Source organism: Sorex fumeus, unplaced genomic scaffold (assembly GCF_029834395.1).
Source record: "Sorex fumeus unplaced genomic scaffold, SorFum_2.1 ptg000069l, whole genome shotgun sequence".
In the NCBI taxonomy this organism is placed as follows: domain Eukaryota; kingdom Metazoa; phylum Chordata; class Mammalia; order Eulipotyphla; family Soricidae; genus Sorex; species Sorex fumeus.
Window position 1 is genome coordinate 2,638,956 of NW_026606126.1, and position 18,878 is coordinate 2,657,833.

Here is an 18,878-nt window from a genome sequence, read left to right on the forward strand (position 1 = left end):
GTAGAGACAAGCCCGGAGCAGGGGCAAGGGCCCGGCCGGGCACGGTGTGGTCCGGGCGCGCGGCATCCCCCTTCGCTGACGGGTGCCGCGGAGCTAAGACCCGGAGTCGGTAGCGGCCTGGAGAGGGGCCGAGGGCCGAGCCAGGCGCGGGGCAGCCTGGGTGCGCGGACCGGTCCTCCGATGGCGGGTGCCGCGGATATAAACCCCGGCGTCGGCAGCGGCCCGAATCGGGGACGAGGGCCGTGCCGGGCCCTGGTCGGCCCGGACGCTTGGCCCGGCCCTCCGGCGGGGGGTGCCGCGGAGCTAAGCCCCGGGGTCGGCAGCGGCCCCCAGAGGTGCCGATGGCCGGACCGGGCGTGGGGCGGCCCTGGCTCGCGGTGCGGCCCTCGGCCCGCGGGTGCCGTGGAGCTGAGCACCGGGGTCGGCAGCGGTCCAGAGCTGGGATGAGGGCCGGGTCAGGCATGGCCGGCCCGGGCGCGCGGCCCGACCCTCCGTCGGCGGGTGCCGCAGAGCTAAGCCCTGGTGTCGGCAGCGGCCGGAAGAGGGGCCGAGGGCCGGCCCGGCCGCAGTGCGGCCCAGGCACGCGGAGCTAAGCCCCTGGGTCGGCAGCGGCCCGGAGCGGGGCTGAGGGCCGGGCCGGAGGCGGGCTGGTCCGGGAGCGCGGCCCGGTCCTCGGCCCGCGTGTGCCGCGGAGCTAAGCCCCTGTGTCGGCAGTTCCCCAGAGCGGGGAGGACGGCCAGGCCGGGCGCGGGGCTGCCTGGGCGCGCGGACCGGTCCTCCGACGGTGAGTGCCGCGGACCTAAGCCCCGAGGTCGGCAGCGGCACGAAGCGGGAACGAGGGCTGTGTCGGGCCCGGGTCAGCCCAGGCGCGCGGCCAGGCCCTCCACCGGGAAGTGCCGCGGAGCTAAGCCCTGGCGTCAGCAGTGGCCCGAAGCAGGGACGAGGCCCGGATCAGGTGCAGGGTGGACCGGGCGCGCGGTCCTTGCTTCGGCCCGTGGGTTCCATGGAGCTAAGCCCCGGGGTCGCCTGCGGCCCGGAGCGAGGCCCCGGGGTCGGCTGCGGCCAAAAGCGGGGCCGGTGGCCGGGCCGGGCGTGGGGCAAACCAGGCTTGCGGCCCGGCCCTCTGCCCGCATGTGCCGCGGAGCTAAACGCCGGGGTCGGCAGCGGCCCAGAGCTAGGACGAGGCCCGGATCGGGTGCGGGGTGGCCCGGGCGCACGGTCCTGGCCTCGGCCCGCGGGTTCCGTGGAGCTAAGCCCCGGGGTCGCCTGCGGCCCGGAGCAAGGCCGAGGGCAGGACCGGCGTGGTGCGGCCAGGGCGCACGGCCTGGCCCTCCGCGGGCAGGTGCCCCGGAGCTAAGCCCCGGGGTAGGGAGCAGCCCGGAGCAGGGCCAAGAACCCGGCCGGGCACGGGGTGGTCCTGGCGCGCGGCACGCCCCTTCGCTGGCGGGTGCCGCGGAGCTAAGCCCAGGAGTCGGCAGCGGCCCGGAGAGTGGCCGAGGGCCGGGCCGGGCGCGGGGCAGCCCGGGCGCGCTGACCGGTCCTCCGACGGCGGGTGCCACGGATCTAAGCCCCGGCGTCAGCAGCGGCCCGAAGCGGGGACAAGGGCCCGGATGGTCGCAGTGCGGCCCAGGCACGCAGCCCGGCCTTAGGCTCGCGGGTGCCGCGGAGCTAAGCCACTGGGTCGGCAGCGGCCCGGAGCGGGGCCGAGGGCCGGGCCGGGCCGGGCGCGGGGCAAACCGGGCTCGCGGCCCGGCCCTCTGCCCGCGTGTGCCGCGGAGCTAAACCCCGGGGTCGGCAGCGGCCCGGAGCGGGACCAAGGGCAGCGCCGGGCGCGGTGGGCTCGGGCGCGAGGACCAGCCCTCCAGCGGCGGGTGCTGCGGTGCTTAGCCCCGGGGTCGGCAGCGGCCCAGAGCGGTGCCGAGGTCCCGGCCGGGCACGGGGCGGCCTGGCTCCCGGCCCACACCTCCGCCGGCGGGTGCCGCGGAGCTAAGCCCCGGGGTCGGCAGAGGCCCGGAGAGGGGCCGATGGCCGGGCCGGGCGCAGGGCGGCCCAGGCACGCGGCCCAGCCCTCGGCTCGCGGGTGCAGCGGAGCTAAGCACCTGGGTCTGCAGCGGCCCGGAGCGGGGCCGTGGGCCGGGCTGGGCGCGACTGACCCGGACGCGCGGCCCGGCCCTCTGCCGGTGGGTGCCGCGGAGCTAAGCCCCGGGTTCGGCAGTGGCCCGGAGAGCGGCCGAGGGTTGCGAAGGGAGCGGGGCGGCCCATGCACGTGCCCCGGCCCTCGGCCCGCTGGTGCCGCGGAGCTAAGCCCCAGTGACGGCAGCGGCCAAGAGAGGGGCCGAGGGCCGGGCGAGGCGCAGGGCGGCCCGGGCACGCAGCGCGGCCCTCAGCCCGCGTGTGCCTCGGAGCTAAGTCCCTGGGTCGGCAGCGGCCTGTAGCAGGGCCGAGGGCCGGTCCGGGCGCAGGGCAGCCCGGGCGTGCGGACCGGTCCTCCGACGGCGGGTGCCACGGAGCTAAGCCCTGGGTTCGGCAGCAGCCCAGAGCGAGGCCGTGGGCCGGGCCGGGTGCGGGGTGGCCTGGGCGTGCGGCCTGGCCCTCCGCCGGCGGGTGCCGCGGAGCTTAGCCCCAGGGTCGGCAGTGGCCCGGCGTGGGGCCGAGGGCCGGGCCGGGCGCAGGGTGGCCCGGGCGCGCTGCCCGGTCCTCCGCCGGCGGTAGCCGCGGAGCTAATCCCCGGGGATGGCAGCGGCCCGGAGCGGAGCCGAGGGCCGGGCATGGCACGGGGCGGACCATGAGCGCGGCCCGGCCCTCGGTCTGCGGGTGCCGCGGAGTTAAGCCCCAGGGTAAGCAGCGGCCCGGAGCGGGGCCGTAGGACGGGCAAGGCACGGGGCGGCTCGGGCACGCGGCTCGGCCCTCAGTTCGCGGGTGCCGCGGAGCTAAGCCCCGGGGTCGGCAGAGGCACAGAGCATGGCCGAGGGTGGCGACGGGAACGGGGCAGCCCGGAAACGTGGCACGGCCCTCATCCTGTGGGTGCCGCGGAGCTAAGCCCCGGGATCAGCAGTGGCACAGAGCATGGCCGAGGATCGCGACGGGAGCGGGGCGGCCCGGGCACGTGGCCCGGCCCTCATCCTGTGGATACCGCGGAGCTAAGCCCCAGGGTCGGCAGCGGCCGGAGCGGGGCCGAGGGCCGGGCCGGGCGCGGGCTGGCCCGGGAGCGTGGCCCACCCCTTCGCTGATGGGTGCCGCGGAGCTAAGCCCCGGGGTTGGCAGCAGCCCGGAGTGCGACCGAGCGTCGGTAAGGGTGCGGGGCAGCCCGGGAGCGCAGCTCGTCCCTCGGCCCACAGGTGCCGCAGAGCTAAGCCCCGGGGTCGGCAGTGAACCGGAACGGGGCCAAGGGCCGGGCCGGGCGCGGGGTGGCCCGGGCGCGTGGCCCGACCCTCGGTCCGCGGGTGCCACGGAGCTAAGCACCGGGGTCGGCTGCGGCCCGGAGCAGGGCCGAGGGCCGGGCCGGGCGCAGGGTGGCCCGGGCACGCTGCCCAGTCCTCTGCAGGCGATAGCCGCGGAGCTAATCCCCGGGGATGGCAGCGGCCCGGAGCGGAGCCGAGGGCCGGGCAGGGCACGGGGCGGATCATGCGCGCGGCCCGGCCCTCGGTCCGCGGTTGCCGCGGAGCTAAGATCCGGGGTTGGCAGTGGCCCGGAGTGGGATGAGGGAAGGGCCGGGCGCGGGAGGCCTGAGCTCGTGACCCGGCCCTCGGACGGCGTTTGCCGCCGAGCTAAGCCCCGGGGTTGGCAGCAGCCCGGAGTGCGACCGAGCGTCGGTAAGGGTGCGGGGCAGCCCGGGAGCGCAGCTCGTCCCTCGGCCCGCAGGTGCCGCAGAGCTAAGCCCCGGGGTCGGCAGTGAACCGGAACGGGGCCAAGGGCCGGGCCGGGCGCGGGGTGGCCCGGGCGCGTGGCCCGACCCTCGGTCCGCGGGTGCCACGGAGCTAAGCACCGGGGTCGGCTGCGGCCCGGAGCAGGGCCGAGGGCCGGGCCGGGCGCAGGGTGGCCCGGGCACGCTGCCCAGTCCTCTGCAGGCGATAGCCGCGGAGCTAATCCCCGGGAATGGCAGCGGCCCGGAGCGGAGCCGAGGGCCGGGCAGGGCACGGGGCGGATCATGCGCGCGGCCCGGCCCTCGGTCCGCGGTTGCCGCGGAGCTAAGATCCGGGGTTGGCAGTGGCCCGGAGTGGGATGAGGGAAGGGCCGGGCGCGGGAGGCCTGAGCTCGTGGCCCGGCCCTCGGACGGCGTTTGCCGCCGAGCTAAGCCCCGGGGTTGGCAGCAGCCCGGAGTGCGACCGAGCGTCGGTAAGGGTGCGGGGCAGCCCGGGAGCGCAGCTCGTCACTCGGCCCGCAGGTGCCGCAGAGCTAAGCCCCGGGGTCGGCAGTGAACCGGAACGGGGCCAAGGGCCGGGCCGGGCGCGGGGTGGCCCGGGCGCGTGGCCCGACCCTCGGTCCGCGGGTGCCACGGAGCTAAGCACCGGGGTCGGCTGCAGCCCGGAGCAGGGCCGAGGGCCGGGCCGGGCGCAGGGTGGCCCGGGCACGCTGCCCAGTCCTCTGCAGGCGATAGCCGCGGAGCTAATCCCCGGGGATGGCAGCGGCCCGGAGCGGAGCCGAGGGCCGGGCAGGGCACGGGGCGGATCATGCGCGCGGCCCGGCCCTCGGTCCGCGGTTGCCGCGGAGCTAAGATCCGGGGTTGGCAGTGGCCCGGAGTGGGATGAGGGAAGGGCCAGGCGCGGGAGGCCTGAGCTCGTGGCCCGGCCCTCGGACGGCGTTTGCCGCCGAGCTAAGCCCCGGGGTTGGCAGCGGCCAAAAGCGGGGCCGGTGGCCAGGCCGGGCGCGGGGCAAACTGGGCTTGCAGCGCGTCCCTCTGCCCGCGTGTGCCGCGGAGCTAAACCCCGGGGTCGGCAGCGGCCCGGAGATAGGCCTAGGGCCGGGCCGGGTGCGGGGTTGCCCGGGCGCGCGTCCCGGCCCTCCGCCAGTGGATGCCGCGGAGCTGAGCCCTGGGGTCGTCAGCGGCCCGGAGCTTGGCCGAGGGCAGCGCCGGGCGCGGAGGGCTCAGGCGCGAGGAGCAGCCCTCCAGCGGCGGATGCTGCGGTGCTTTGCCCGGGGGTCGGCAGTGGCTCGGAGCGAGGCCGAGGGTCGCGAAGGGAGTGGGGTGGCCCGGGCACGTGCCCTGGCCTTCGTCCCGCTGGTGCCACGGAGCTAAGCCCCGGTGTCGGCAGCGGCCAAGAGAGGGGCTGAGGGCCGGGCCAGGTGCAGGGCGGCCCGGGCACGCGGCCCAGCCCTCGGCTCGCGGGTGCCGCGGAGCTAAGCCCCTGGGTTTGCAGCGGCCCGAAGTCGGGCCGAGGGCCGGGCCAGGTGCAGGGTGGCCCAGGCACGCGGCCCAGCCCTCGGCTCGCGGGTGCCACGGAGCTAAGCCCCGGTGTCGGCAGCGGCCAAGAGAGGGGCCGAGGGTCGGTCTGGGCACAGGGCGGCCCAGACACGCGCCCCAGCCCTCGGCTCGCGGGTGCCGCGGAGCTAAGCCCCGGTGTCGGCAGCGGCCAAGAGAGGGGCCGAGGGTCGGTCTGGGCACAGGGTGGCCCAGGCACGCGGCACAGCCCTCGGCTCGCGGGTGCCGCGGAGCTAAGACCCTGGGTCTGCAGCGGCCCAGAGTGGGGCCGAGGGCCGGGCCGGGTGCAGGGTGGCCCGGGTGCGCGGACCAGCCCTCCACTGGTGGGTGCCGCGGAGCTAAGCCCCGGGGTCGGCAGCGGCTCAGAGCGGGGCCGAGAGCCCGGCCGCTCGTTGCCCCGTGCTCTCGGCCTCGTGGCCCGTCCCTCCGCTGGCCGGTGCCGTGGATCTAAGCCCGGGGGTTGGCAGCGGCCCAGAGCGCGGCTGAGGGTCCATAAGGGCACGGGCGGCCTGTGGGGCGGCCCGGCCCTCGGCCCGCGGGTGCCGCGGAGCTAAGCCCCGCGGTCAGCAGTGGCCCGGAGCGGGGCTGTGGGGCGGGCCAGGCGCGGGGCGGCCCGGGCGCGCGGCTCGGCCCTCAGTCCGTGGGTGCCGCGGAGCTAAGGCCCGGGGTCGGCAGCAGCCCAGAGCATGGCCAAGGTTCGCGACGGGAGCGGGGCGGCCCAGGAACGTGGCCCGGGCCTCGGCCCGCGGGTGCCACGGAGCTAAGCCCCGGGGTCGGCAGCGGCCCAGAGCATGGCCAAGGGTCGCGACGGGAGCGGGGCAGTCGAGGAACGTGGCCCGGCCCTCGGCCCGCGGGTGCCGCGGAGCTAAGCCCCGGGGTCAGTAGCGGCTCAGAGCGGGGCTGAGGGCCGTGTCGGGCGCGGAGCGACCGGGGCGCGAGGTACGGGCCTCCGCCGCCAGGAACCGTGGTGCTAAGCCCCGGGGTCGGCAGCGGCCGGGAGCGGGGCCGAGGGCCCAGCCGGGCATGGGGCAGCCGGGTTCGCGGCCCGCCCCTCCACCGGCTGGTGCCGCGGAACTAAGCCCCGGTGTCGGCAATGGCCTGGAGCGTGCCGAGTGTCGGTAAGGGCGCGGGGCGGCCCGGTCACGCGGGTCAGCCCTCGGCCCGTGGGTGCCGCGGAGCTAAGCCCCGGGGTCGGCAGAGGCCCGGAGCGGGGTTGTGGGCCGGGCCGGGCGCGGGTGGCCCGGGCGCGCGGCACGTCCCTCGGCCCGGGATGCCGCGGAGCTAAGATCCGGGGTCAGCAGCGGCACAGAGAGGGGCCGAGGACCATGCCGGGCGCGGCCGGCCCGGGCGAGCGGACCGACCCTCCGCCTGCGGGAGCCACGGAGCTAAGCCCTGGGTCAGCAGTGGCCCAGAGCGGGGCCGAGGGCCCGGCCGGGCCGGGGTGGCCCGGCTCGTGGTCTGCCCCTCCGCCGGCGCATGCCATGGAGCTAAGCCCCCGTGTTGGCAACGGCCCGGAGCACAGCCTAGGGTCGGTACGGGCGCAGGGCAGCCCGGGAGCGCGGCCCGTCCCTCGGCCTGCAGGTGCCGCAGAGCTAATTCCCGGGTTTGGCAGTGGCCCAGAGCGGGGCCGAGGGACGGCCAGGTGCGGGGTGGCCCGGGCGCACAGCACGGCCCTCGGTCCGCGGGTTCTGCGGAGCTAAGATCCGGGGTCGGCAGCGGCCCGGAGCGGGGCCGAGGGCCGGGATGGGCGGGACTGGCCGGGGCGCACGGACTGGCCCTCCGCCGGCGGGTGCCACGCAGCTAAGCCCCTGGGTTGGCAGTGGCCAGGACTGGGGCCAAGGGCCGGTTCAAGCGCGGCTGGCCCGGGCATGTGGACCGAACCTCCGCCTGCGGGAGCCGCGGAGCTAAGCCCCGGGTTCGGCCGCAGCCCGAAGCAGGAATGAGGGCCGTGCCGGGCCCGGGTCAGCCCGTGTGCGCGACCCGGCCCGCCGCCGGTGGGTGCCACGGAGCTAAGCCCCGGGGTTGGCAGCGGCCAAAAGTGGGGCCGATGGCCGGGCCTGGCGTGGGCTGGCCCGGGAGCATGGCCCGTCCCTCAGCCCGCGTGTGCTGCAGTGCTAAGCCCCTGGGTCGGCAGTGTCATGGAGCGGGGAGGACGGCCGAGATGGGCGCGGGGCTGCCTGGGCGCACGGACTGGTCCTCTGATGTTTGGTGCCTCGGAGGTAAGCCCCGGGGTCGGCAGTGGCCCGGAGCAGGGAGGACGGCCGTGCCGGGCGCGGGGCTGCCTGGGTGCGCTGTCCGGTCCTCCGCCGGCGGTAGCCGCGGAGCTAATCCCCGGGGATGGCAGCGGCCCGGAGCGGAGCCGAGGGCCGGGCAGGGCACGGGGCGGACCATGAGCGCGGCCCGGTCCTCGGTCCGCGGGTGCCGCGGAGCTAAGGTCCGGGGTTGGCAGTGGCCCATAGCGGAATGAGGGCAGGGCCAGGCGCGGGAGGCCTGAGCTCGTGGCTCGGCCCTCAGACGGCGTGTGCCGCGGAGCTAAGCGCCCGGATCGGCAGCGGCCCAGAGCGCGGTCGAGGGTCGCGACGGGAGCTGGGCAGCCCGAGCACGTGGCCCGGCCCTCACCCTGCGGGTGCCGCGGAGCTAAGCCCCGGGTTCGGCAGCGGCACGAAGCGGGAACGAGGGCTGTTCCGGGCCCGGGTCAGCCCAGGCCTGTGGCCGGGCGCACTGCCCGGTTCTCCGCCGGCGGTAGCCACGGAGCTAATCCCCGGGGATAGCAGCGGCCCGGAGCGGAGCCGAGGGCCGGGCAGGGCACGGGGCGGACCATGAGCGCGGCCCGGCCCTCGGTCCGCGGGTGCCGCGGAGCTAAGGTCCGGGGTTGGCAGTGGCCCGGAGCGGGATGAGGGAAGGGCCGGGCGCGGGAAGCCTGAGCTCGTGGCCCGGCCCTCGCCCTGCGGGTGCCGTGGAGCTAAGCCCCGGGGTCGGCAGCAGCACGAAGTGGGATCGAGGGCTGTTCCGGGCCCGGGTCAGCCCCGGCGCGCGGCCAGGCGGTCCGCCGGGGAGTGCCGCGGAGCTAAACCCCGGGGTGGGCAGCGGCCAAAAGCGGGGCAGGTGGCCGTGCCGGGCTCGGGGCAAACCGGGCTCGCGGCCCGGCCCTCTGCCCACGTGTGCCGCGGAGCTAAACCCCGGGGTCGGCAGCGGCCCGGAGCGAGGCCGAGGGCCGGGCTGGACGCTGGGTGGCCCGGGCACGAGGCCCGGCCCTCCGCCGGCGGGTGCCGCGGAGCTGAGTGGCGGGGTCGGTAGCAGCCCGGAGCGGGGCCGAGGGCCGGGTCGGGCGCGGGGTGGCTTGGGCGTGCGGATCGGCCCTCCACCGGCAGATGCTGCAGAGCTAAGCCCCGGGGTCTGCAGCGGCCCAGAACGCAGCCGAGGGTCGGGGCGGGAGCGGCGCTGCTCCCGTGCGTGGCCCCGTCCTTCGCCGGCGGGTGCCGCGGAGCTAAATCCCAGGGTCCGCAGCCGCCGGGAACGGGGCCGAGGGGCGGGCAAGGCGCGGGACGGTACGGGCACGAAGCCCCATCTCTCGGCCCACGGGTGCCGTGGAGCTAAGCCGCAGGGTTCGGCAGCCGCCCGGAGCGGGGCCAGGACTGGGACGGAAGCGGGGCCCCCCACTCGTTGCCCGGCCCTCGGCCCGTGGGTGCCGCGGAGCTAAGAACCGGGGTCGGCAGCGGCCCGGAGAGGTGCCGCGGGCCCGGCCGGGTGCGGTGCGGCACAGGCGCGGAGCCCGGCCCTCGGCCGGCGGGTGCCGTGGAGCTAATCCCAGTTGTCGGCAGCGGCCCGGAGCAGGGACAAGGGCTGCGCCGGCCGCGGGTAGGCCCAGGCGCGAGGCCCGGCCCTTCGCAGTTGTGTGCCGCGGAGCTAAGCCCCAGGGTCGGCAGAGACCCAGACGCGGCCGAGGGTCCCGACGGGATCGGGGCAGCCCGGGAACATGGCCCGGAACTCCGCCGTTGTGTGCCGTGGGGCTAAGCCCTGGGGTCGGCAGCGGCTCAGAACGCGGCCGAGGGTCCCGACGGGATCGGGGCAGCCCGGGCACGTGGCCCTGTTCTCCGCCGGCGGGTGCCGCGGAGCTAAGCCCCGGGGTCGGCAGTGGCCCGGAGCAGGGAGGACGGCCGTGCCGGGCGCGGGGCTGCCTGGGTGCGCTGTCCGGTCCTCCGCCGGCGGTAGCCGCGGAGCTAATCCCCGGGGATGGCAGCGGCCCGGAGCGGAGCCGAGGGCCGGGCAGGGCACGGGGCGGACCATGAGCGCGGCCCGGCCCTCGGTCCGCGGGTGCCGCGGAGCTAAGGTCCGGGGTTGGCAGTGGCCCATAGCGGAATGAGGGCAGGGCCAGGCGCGGGAGGCCTGAGCTCGTGGCTCGGCCCTCAGACGGCGTGTGCCGCGGAGCTAAGCGCCCGGATCGGCAGCGGCCCAGAGCGCGGTCGAGGGTCGCGACGGGAGCTGGGCAGCCCGAGCACGTGGCCCGGCCCTCACCCTGCGGGTGCCGCGGAGCTAAGCCCCGGGTTCGGCAGCGGCACGAAGCGGGAACGAGGGCTGTTCCGGGCCCGGGTCAGCCCAGGCCTGTGGCCGGGCGCTCTGCCGGGGGGTGCTGCGGAGCTAAGCACTGGGGTCGGCAGCGGCCAAAAGCGGGGCTGGTGGCCGGGCCGGGCGCGGGGCAAACCGGGCTCGCGGCCCGGCCCTCTGCCCACGTGTGCCGCGGAGCTAAACCCCGGGGCCGGCAGCGGCCCGGAGCGGGACCAAGGGCAGCGCCGGGCGTGGCGGGCTCGGGCGCGAGGACCAGCCCTCCAGCGGCGGGTGCTGCGGTGCTTAGCTCGGGGGTCAGCAGCGGCCCGGAGAGGAGCCGTGGGCCGGGCCGGGCGCAGGGCGGCCCAGGCACGCGGCCCAGCCCTCGGCTCGCGGGTGCCGCAGAGCTAAGCCCCAGGGTCTGCGCGGCCTGGAGTGGGGCCGAGGGCCGGGCCGGGCGCAGGGTGGCGCGGGCGTACTGCCCGGTTCTCCGCCGGCGGTAGCCACGGAGCTAATCCCCGGGGATAGCAGCGGCCCGGAGCGGAGCCGAGGGCCGGGCAGGGCACGGGGCGGACCATGAGCGCGGCCCGGCCCTCGGTCCGCGGGTGCCGCGGAGCTAAGGTCCGGGGTTGGCAGTGGCCCGGAGCGGGATGAGGGAAGGGCCGGGCGCGGGAAGCCTGAGCTCGTGGCCCGGCCCTCGCCCTGCGGGTGCCGTGGAGCTAAGCCCCGGGGTCGGCAGCAGCACGAAGTGGGATCGAGGGCTGTTCCGGGCCCGGGTCAGCCCCGGCGCGCGGCCAGGCGGTCCGCCAGGGAGTGCCGCGGAGCTAAACCCCGGGGTGGGCAGCGGCCAAAAGCGGGGCAGGTGGCCGTGCCGGGCTCGGGGCAAACCGGGCTCGCGGCCCGGCCCTCTGCCCACGTGTGCCGCGGAGCTAAACCCCGGGGTCGGCAGCGGCCCGGAGCGAGGCCGAGGGCCGGGCTGGACGCTGGGTGGCCCGGGCACGAGGCCCGGCCCTCCGCCGGCGGGTGCCGCGGAGCTGAGTGGCGGGGTCCGTAGCAGCCCGGAGCGGGGCCGAGGGCCGGGTCGGGCGCGGGGTGGCTTGGGCGTGCGGATCGGCCCTCCACCGGCAGATGCTGCAGAGCTAAGCCCCGGGGTCTGCAGCGGCCCAGAACGCAGCCGAGGGTCGGGGCGGGAGCGGCGCTGCTCCCGTGCGCGGCCCCGTCCTTCGCCGGCGGGTGCCGCGGAGCTAAATCCCAGGGTCCGCAGCCGCCGGGAACGGGGCCGAGGGGCGGGCAAGGCGCGGGACGGTACGGGCACGAAGCCCCATCTCTCGGCCCACGGGTGCCGTGGAGCTAAGCCGCAGGGTTCGGCAGCCGCCCGGAGCGGGGCCAGGACTGGGACGGAAGCGGGGCCCCCCACTCGTTGCCCGGCCCTCGGCCCGTGGGTGCCGCGGAGCTAAGAACCGGGGTCGGCAGCAGCCCGGAGAGGTGCCGCGGGCCCGGCCGGGTGCGGTGCGGCACAGGCGCGGAGCCCGGCCCTCGGCCGGCGGGTGCCGTGGAGCTAATCCCAGTTGTCGGCAGCGGCCCGGAGCAGGGACAAGGGCTGCGCCGGCCGCGGGTAGGCCCAGGCGCGAGGCCCGGCCCTTCGCAGTTGTGTGCCGCGGAGCTAAGCCCCAGGGTCGGCAGAGACCCAGACGCGGCCGAGGGTCCCGACGGGATCGGGGCAGCCCGGGAACATGGCCCGGAACTCCGCCGTTGTGTGCCGTGGGGCTAAGCCCTGGGGTCGGCAGCGGCTCAGAACGCGGCCGAGGGTCCCGACGGGATCGGGGCAGCCCGGGCACGTGGCCCTGTTCTCCGCCGGCGGGTGCCGCGGAGCTAAGCCCCGGGGTCGGCAGTGGCGCAGAGCGGCGCCAATGGCCGGGCAGGGCGCGGGGCAGCCCGGGCGCGCGGCCCGGTCCTCTGCCGGTGGGTGCTGCGGAGCTAAGTCCCGGGGTCGGCAGCAGCCCGGAGCGGGGCCGAGGGCCGGGGCGGGTGCGGGGCAGCCCGGGCGCGCGGCTCAGCCATCCGCCGGCGGGTGCCGCCGAGCTAAGCCCCGGGGTCGTCAGCGGTCCGGAGCAGGGCCGAGGGCCGGGTCGGGCGCGGGGCGGCGCAGGTGCGCGGCCCGACCCTCGAGCGCGGGTCTGCGGAGCTAAGACCCAGGGTCGGAAGCGGCCCGGATCGGGGCTACGGGCCTTGATGGGCGCGGCCAGCGCGTGCGCGAGGACCGCCTTCTGCCGTTGGGTGCCACGGAGCTAAGCCCCTGGTCGGCAGCGGCCCAGAGCGGGGCCAGGGCCGGGCGGGGCGCGCGGCGGCCCCGGCACGCGGCACAGCCCTCGTCCCGCGTTTGCCGCGGAGCTAAGCCCCGGGGTCGGCAGTGGCCGGGAGGGGGACCGAAGGCCGGGCCGGGCGTGGACCTCCCGGGCTCGTGGCCATGCCCTCCGCTGGCGGGTGCCGCGGAGCTAAGCCCCGGTGTCGGCAGCGGCCCGGAGCGGTGCCGTGGTCCCGGCCGGGTGCGGTGCGGCACAGGCGCGCGGCCCGGCCCTCGGCCGGCGGGTGCCGCAGAGCTAAGCCCTGGGGTCGGCAACGGTCCGGAACGTGGCTGATGGTTGCGACGGGAGCGGGGCGGCTCGGGTGCGCGTCCCAGTCCTCTGCCGGTGGGAGCTGCGGAGCTAAGCCCCGGGGTCGGCGGCGGCCCGGGGCGGGGCCGAGGACCGTTCCAGGCGCGGTGCGGCCCGGTCGCGCGGCCCAGCCCTTGGACCGCGGGTGCCGCGGAGCTTAAGCACCGGGGTCAGCATTGGCCCGGAGCGGGGCCGAGGGTCCCGACGGTTTCGGGGCAGCCCGGGCACGTGGCCCGGCCCTCCGCCGGGGGTTGCCACTGAGCTAAGCCCCGGTGTCGGCAGTGGCCTGGAGCGGAGCCGAGGGCCGGGCCGGGTGCGGGGTAGCCCAGGCGCGCGGCTCGGCCCTCCGCCGGCTGGTGCCGCAGACCTAAGTCCTGGGGTCAGCAGCGGCCCGGAGCGGGACTGAGGGCCGTGCATGGCGCGGATGGCCCGGGTGCGCGGACTGGCACTCCACAGGCGGGTGCCGCGGAGCTAAGCCCCGGGGTCAGCAGTGGCCCGGAGCGGGGACAGGGCCAGGCCGGGCACGGGGAGGACCTGGCGCGCGGCCCGGCCCTCGAACCGCGGGTGCCGTGGAGCTGAGCCACGGAGTCGGCAGCGGCCCAGAACGCGGCCGATGATCGGGACGGGAGTTGGGCTGCCCGGGCGCGTGGCCCGGTCCTCCGCCGGTGGGTGCCGTGGAGCTAAGCCCCAAGGTCGGCAGCGGTCTGGAGCACGGCCGAATGTCGGTACGGGCGCGGGCCTGCCCGGGCGCACGGCCCGGCCCTCGGCCTGTTGTTGCCGCGAAGCTAAGCCCCAGGGTCGGGAGCGGCCCAGAACGCGGCCGATGGTCCCGAAGGGATCTGGGCTGCCCAGGCACGTGGCCCGTCCCTCCGTCGTTGTGTGTCGCGGGGCTAAGCCCTGAGGTCAGCAGCGGCCCAGAACACGGCCGAGGGTCCTGACGGGATCGGGGCAGCCCGGGCACGTGGCCCGGTCCTCCAACGGCAGGTGACGCGGAGCTAAGCAGGTGCCCCGGGGTCGGCAGCAGCCCGGAGCGGGGCCGAAGGCCGGGCCGGGTGCGGGGCAGCCCGGGCGCGCTGCCCGGTCCTCTGCCGGCGGGTGCCGCGGAGCTATGTCCCGGGGTCGGAAGCGGCCCGGAGTGGGGCCGAGGGCCGAGCCGGGCGTGGGGCAGCCCGGGCGCGCAGCCCGGCTCTGGCCCGCTGGTGCCGCGGACCCAAGCCCCGCGGTCGGAAGTGGCCTGAAGCGGGGCCCAGGGGCGGACAGGGCGCGTTGCGGTCCGGGAACGCGGTCCGGCCCTCGGCCCGCGGGTGCCACGTAGCTAAGCCCCGGGGTCGGCAGCAGCCCGGAGCGAGGCCGATGGCCGGGCCAGGCGCTGGGCGGCCCGGGCGCTTGGGCAGACCCTCCGCTGGTAGTTGCCGCGGAGCTAAGCCCTGGTGTCGGCAGCGGCCCGAGCGTGGCCGAGGGCCGGGCCGGGCGCTGTGCGGCCCAGGCACGTGGCCAGGCCTTCCGCCGGCGGGTGCCAAAGAGCTAAGCCCCGGGGTCGGCAGCGGCCCAGAACGCGGCCAATGGTCGGGACGGGAGCGGGGCGGCTCGGGTGCACGTCTCGGTCCTCCGCCGGCGGGTGCAGCGGAGCTAAGTCCCGGGGTCGGCTGCGGCACGGGGCGGGGCCTAGGGCCGGGCCGGGCGTGGTGTGGCCCGGAAGCGCGTCCCTGCCCTCGGACCGCGGGTGACGCGGAGCTAAGCCCCAGGGTCGGCAGCGGCCCACGGCAGGGCCGAGGGCCTGGGCTGGCGCTGTGGGTCCCGGGCGCGAGACCCGACCCTCAGCCCGCAGGTGCCACGGAGCTAAGACCCGGGGTCAGCAGCTGCCCGGGGCGGGGCCGAGGGCTGGGCAGGGCGCGGGGTGGACCGGGCACGCGGCCCAGCCCTCCGCCAGAGGGTGCCGCGGAGCTAAGCCCCGGGGTTTGCAGCGGCCTAGAACGCTGCCGAGGGTCCCGACGGGATCAGGCAGCCCGGGCACGTGGCCCGGTCCTCCGCCGGCGGGTGCCGCGGAGCTAAGCCCCGGGGTTGGCAGCGGCCCAGAACGCGGCCGAGGGTCCCGAAGGGATCTGGGCTGCCTGGGCACATGGCCCGTCCCTCCCTAGTTGTGTGCCGCGGGGCTAAGCCCTGGGGTCAGCAGCGGCCCAGAACGCGGCCGAGGGTCCCGACGGGATCAGGGCAGCCCGGGCACGTGGCCCTGTCCTCCGCCAGCGGGTGCCTCGAGCTAAGCCCCGGGGTCAGCAGCGGCCCAGAATGCGGCCGATGGTCGGGACGGGAGCGGGGCGGCTCGGGTGCACGTCCCTGTCCTCCGCCGACGGGTGCAGCGGAGCTAACTCCCGGGGTCGGCAGCATCACGGGGCGGGGCCGAGGGCCGGGCCGGGCGTGGTATGGCCCGGAAGCGCAGCCCTGCCCTCGGACCGCGGGTGACGCGGAGCTAAGCCCCGGTGTCAGCAGCGGCCCGGAGCAGGGCCAGGGCCGGGCCGGGCACGGGGTGGCCCCGGCGCGCGGCACAGCCCTCAACCCGCCTGAGCCGCGGAGCTAAGCCCCAGGGTTGGCAGCGGCCCGGAGCTGTGCCGAGTGACGTGCCGGGCGCTGGACGGCCCGGGCGCGTGGTCAGGCCCTACGCCGACGGGTGCCGCCGAGCTAACTCCCAGGGTCAGCAGCAGCCCGGAGCGGGGCCAAGGGCCGTGCCGGACTCGGGGCGGCCTGGGCGCGCTGCCCAGCCATCCGCCGGCGGGTGCCGCGGAGCTAAGCCCTGGGGTCTGCAGCGGCTTGGAGCGGGGCCGAGGGCCGGGACGGGCCCGGGGCGACGCAGGCGCGTGGGCCGACCCTCGGACCGCGGGTGCCGCGGAGCTAAGACCCGGGGTCGGCAGCGTCCCGGATCGGGGTTGAGGGCATTGATGGGCGCGGCCGGCCCTTGCGCGAGGACCGGCCTTCCACCAGTGGGTGCCGCGGAGCTAAGCCCTGGGTCGGCAGCGGCCCGGAGCGGGGCCAGGGCCGGGCGGGGCGTACGGCGGTCCCGGCACGCGGCACAGCCCTCGGCACACGTATGCCGCGGAGCAAAGTTCCAGGGTCGGCAGCGGCCCGGAGTGGGGCCGAGGGCCGTACCAGGCGCAGGAAGGCCCGGGCGCCCGGCCCAGCCCTGCGCCAGCGGGTGCCGCAGAGCTAAGCCCCAGGGACGGCAGCGGCCCAAAATGCGGCCGAGTGTCTGGACGGGAGCGGGGCGGCTCGGGGGCGCGGTCCGACACTCGGACCGCGGATGCCGCGGAGCTCAGCCCCGGGGTCGGCAGCTGCCCGGAGCGGGGTGAGTGCCAGACCGTTTGCGGGGCTGTCAGTGCGCGCGGCATGGCCCTCCGCCGACGGGTGCCGCGGAGCTAAGCCCCGGGATCGGCAGCGGCGCGGAGCGCAGCCAAGGGTCCCGACGGTATCGGGGCAGCCCGAGCACCTGGCATGGCCCTCCAGCGGTGGGTGGCACGGAGCTAAGCTCCGGGGTCGGCAGTGGCCCAGAGCGGGGCCGAGGGCTGGGCCGGGCGCAGGGCAGCCAGGGTGCGCGGCCTGGCACACCGCCGGCAGGTGCTGCAGAGCTAAGTCCTGGGGTCGGCAGCGGCCCGGAACGTGGCTGATGGTTGGGACTGGAGCGGGGCGGCTCATGTGCGCATCCTGCTCCTCCGCCGGCAGGAGCTGCGGAGCTAAGCCCCAGGGTCGGCAGCGGCCCGGGGCAGGGCCGCAGGCTGGGCCGGGCGCGATTCGGCCCGGGCGCGCGGCCCGGCCCTCGGACCGCGGGTGCCGTGGAGCTAAGCCCCAGGGTCAGCAGCGTCCCAGAGTGGGGCCGAGGGTAACAACAGTATCGGGTCAGCCCGGGCACATGTCCCGTTCCTCCACCGGCGGGTTCCGCAGAGCTAAGCCCCGGGGTCGGCAGCGGCCCGGAGCGGGGCCGATGTCCGGGCCGGGTGCAGGGCAGCCCGGGCGCGCGGCCCGGCCCTCCACCGTTGTGTGCCGGGGAGCTAAGCCCCGGAGTCGGCAGCGGCCCGGAGCGGGGCCGAGGGCTGGGCCGGGCGCGGGGCAGCCAGGGCGCTCGGCCCGGCACTCCGCCGGCGGGTTCCTCAGAGCTATGTCCTGTGGTCGGCAGAGGCCTGGAACGCGGATGATGGTTGGGACGGGAGCGGGGCGGCTCGGGTGCGCATCCCGGTCCTCCGCCGGCAGGAGCTGCGGAGCTAAGCCCCAGGGTCGGCAGCGGCCCAGAGAGGGACCGATGGCCGTGCCGGGCTTGGGGCCGCCCGGGCGCACCGCCCGGTCCTCTGCCAGCGTTTGTCGCGGAGCTCAGCCCCGGGGTCAGGAGCGGCCCGGAGCAGGGCCAAGTGCCAGACCGTGTGCGGGGCGGACAGGGCGCGCAGCATGACCCTCCGCCGACTGGTGCGGCGGAGCTAAGACCCGGGATCGGCAGCGGCCCGGAGCACGGCCGAGGGTCCCGACGGTATCAGGGCAGCCCGGGCACCTGGCCCCTCCCTCCGCTGGCGGGTGGCGCGGAGCTAAGCCCCGGGTTCGGCAGTGGCCCGGAGCGTGGCCAGGGCCAGGCTGGGTGCGGGGTGGCCCCGGCGCGCGGCCCGTCCCTTGAGCCGTGTGTGCCGCGGAGCTAAGCCCCGGGTTCGGCAGCGGCCCGGAGTGGGTCCGAGGGTCGTGTTCGGCGCTGGGCAGCCCGGGCGCGTGGACAGGACCTCTGCCGGCGGGTGTCGTGGAGCTAAGCCCCGGGGTTGGTAGTGGGCCGGTGCGGGGCAAGGGCCGGCCCGGGCACGGGGCTGCCCAGACGCGCGGCCTGACCCTCGGCCCGCGTGTGCCGCGGAGCTAAGCCCCGGGGTCGGCAGCGGCCCAGAGCGGGGCCGAGAGCCGGGCTGTGCACTGGGCAATCCGGGCGCTTGGCCAGGCACTCCGCTGGCGGGTGCCTCGGAGCTAAGCACCGTGGTTGGCAACAGCCTGGAGCGGAGCCGAGGGCCGTGCAGGGAGCGGTGCGGCGCGGGCGCGCGGCCCGGCCCTCAGCCTGCGGGTGCCGCGGAGCTAAGCCCCAGGGACGGCAGCGGCCCGGAGCGGGGCCGATGGCTGGGCCTGGCGCGAGGAAGCCTGGGCGCACGGCCCACTCCTCCGCCGGCTGGTACCGTGGAGCTAAGCCCCGGGGTCGGAAGCGGCCCGGAGTGGGGCCGAGTGCCAGGGGTTGTTCGCTGGGCAGCCCAGGCGCGTGGACAGTACCTCCGCGGGCGGGTGCCGCGGAGCTAAGCCCCGGGATTGGCAGCGGCCTGAAGCAGGGCTGAGGGCCGAGCCGGGCGCGGTGCGGCCCGGGCCCATGGCACGCCCCTCCGCTGGGGGTGCCGCGGAGCTAAGCCCCGGCGTTGGCAGCGGCCCTGAGCGGGGCCGAGGGACTTGCCAGGCGCGGGGCGTACCGGGCGCGCGGCCCGGCACTCGGCCCGCGGGTATCGCGGAGTTAAGTCCCGGGGTCGGCGTGGGGAGGCCCGGGAGCCAGGCCCCGTCTCTCAGCCCGCAGGTGCCGTGGAGCTAAGCCGCGGGGTCGGCAGCGCCCCGGAGCGGGGCCGAGGGCCGTGCCGGTCGCAGCCGGCCCTAGTACACGGACTGACCCTCCATCGGTGGGTACCGCAGAGCTAAGCCCTGGGTTCAGCAGCGGCCCGGAGCTGGGCCATGGCCGGAACGGGAGCAGGGCGCCCCCGGCTCGCCGCCTGGCCCTCGGCCTGCGGGTGCCGCGGAGCTAAGCCCCGGGTTCAGCAACGGCCCGGAGCGGTGCCGCGGGCCCGGTGTGGTGCGGGGTGGGACAGGCGCGCAGCCCGGCCCTCGGCTGGCGTGTGCTGCGGATCTAAGCCCCGGGGTCGGCAGCGGCCCGGAGCAGGGCCGAGGAATGGGACGGGCGCGGGTCGGCCCGGGCGCTCGGACCGTCTCTCCGCCGTTGTGTGCCGTGGAGCTTAGCCCCGGGGTCGGCAGCGCCCCGGAGCGGGACTGAGGGCCGTGCCGGGCGCGGCCGGCCCCGGCGCGCGGACCGGCCATCCGCGAGCATGTGCTGTGGGGCTAAGCCCCAGGGGTCGGCAGTGGCCAGGAGCGGGTCAAGGGCCGGGCCGGGCGCGGGGTGGCCCGGGCGCGCGGCCTGACCCTAGTCCCGCGTGTGCCACGGAGCTAATCCCCAGGGTCGGCAGCGGCCCGGAGCGTGGCCGAGAGCCGGGCCGGGTGCG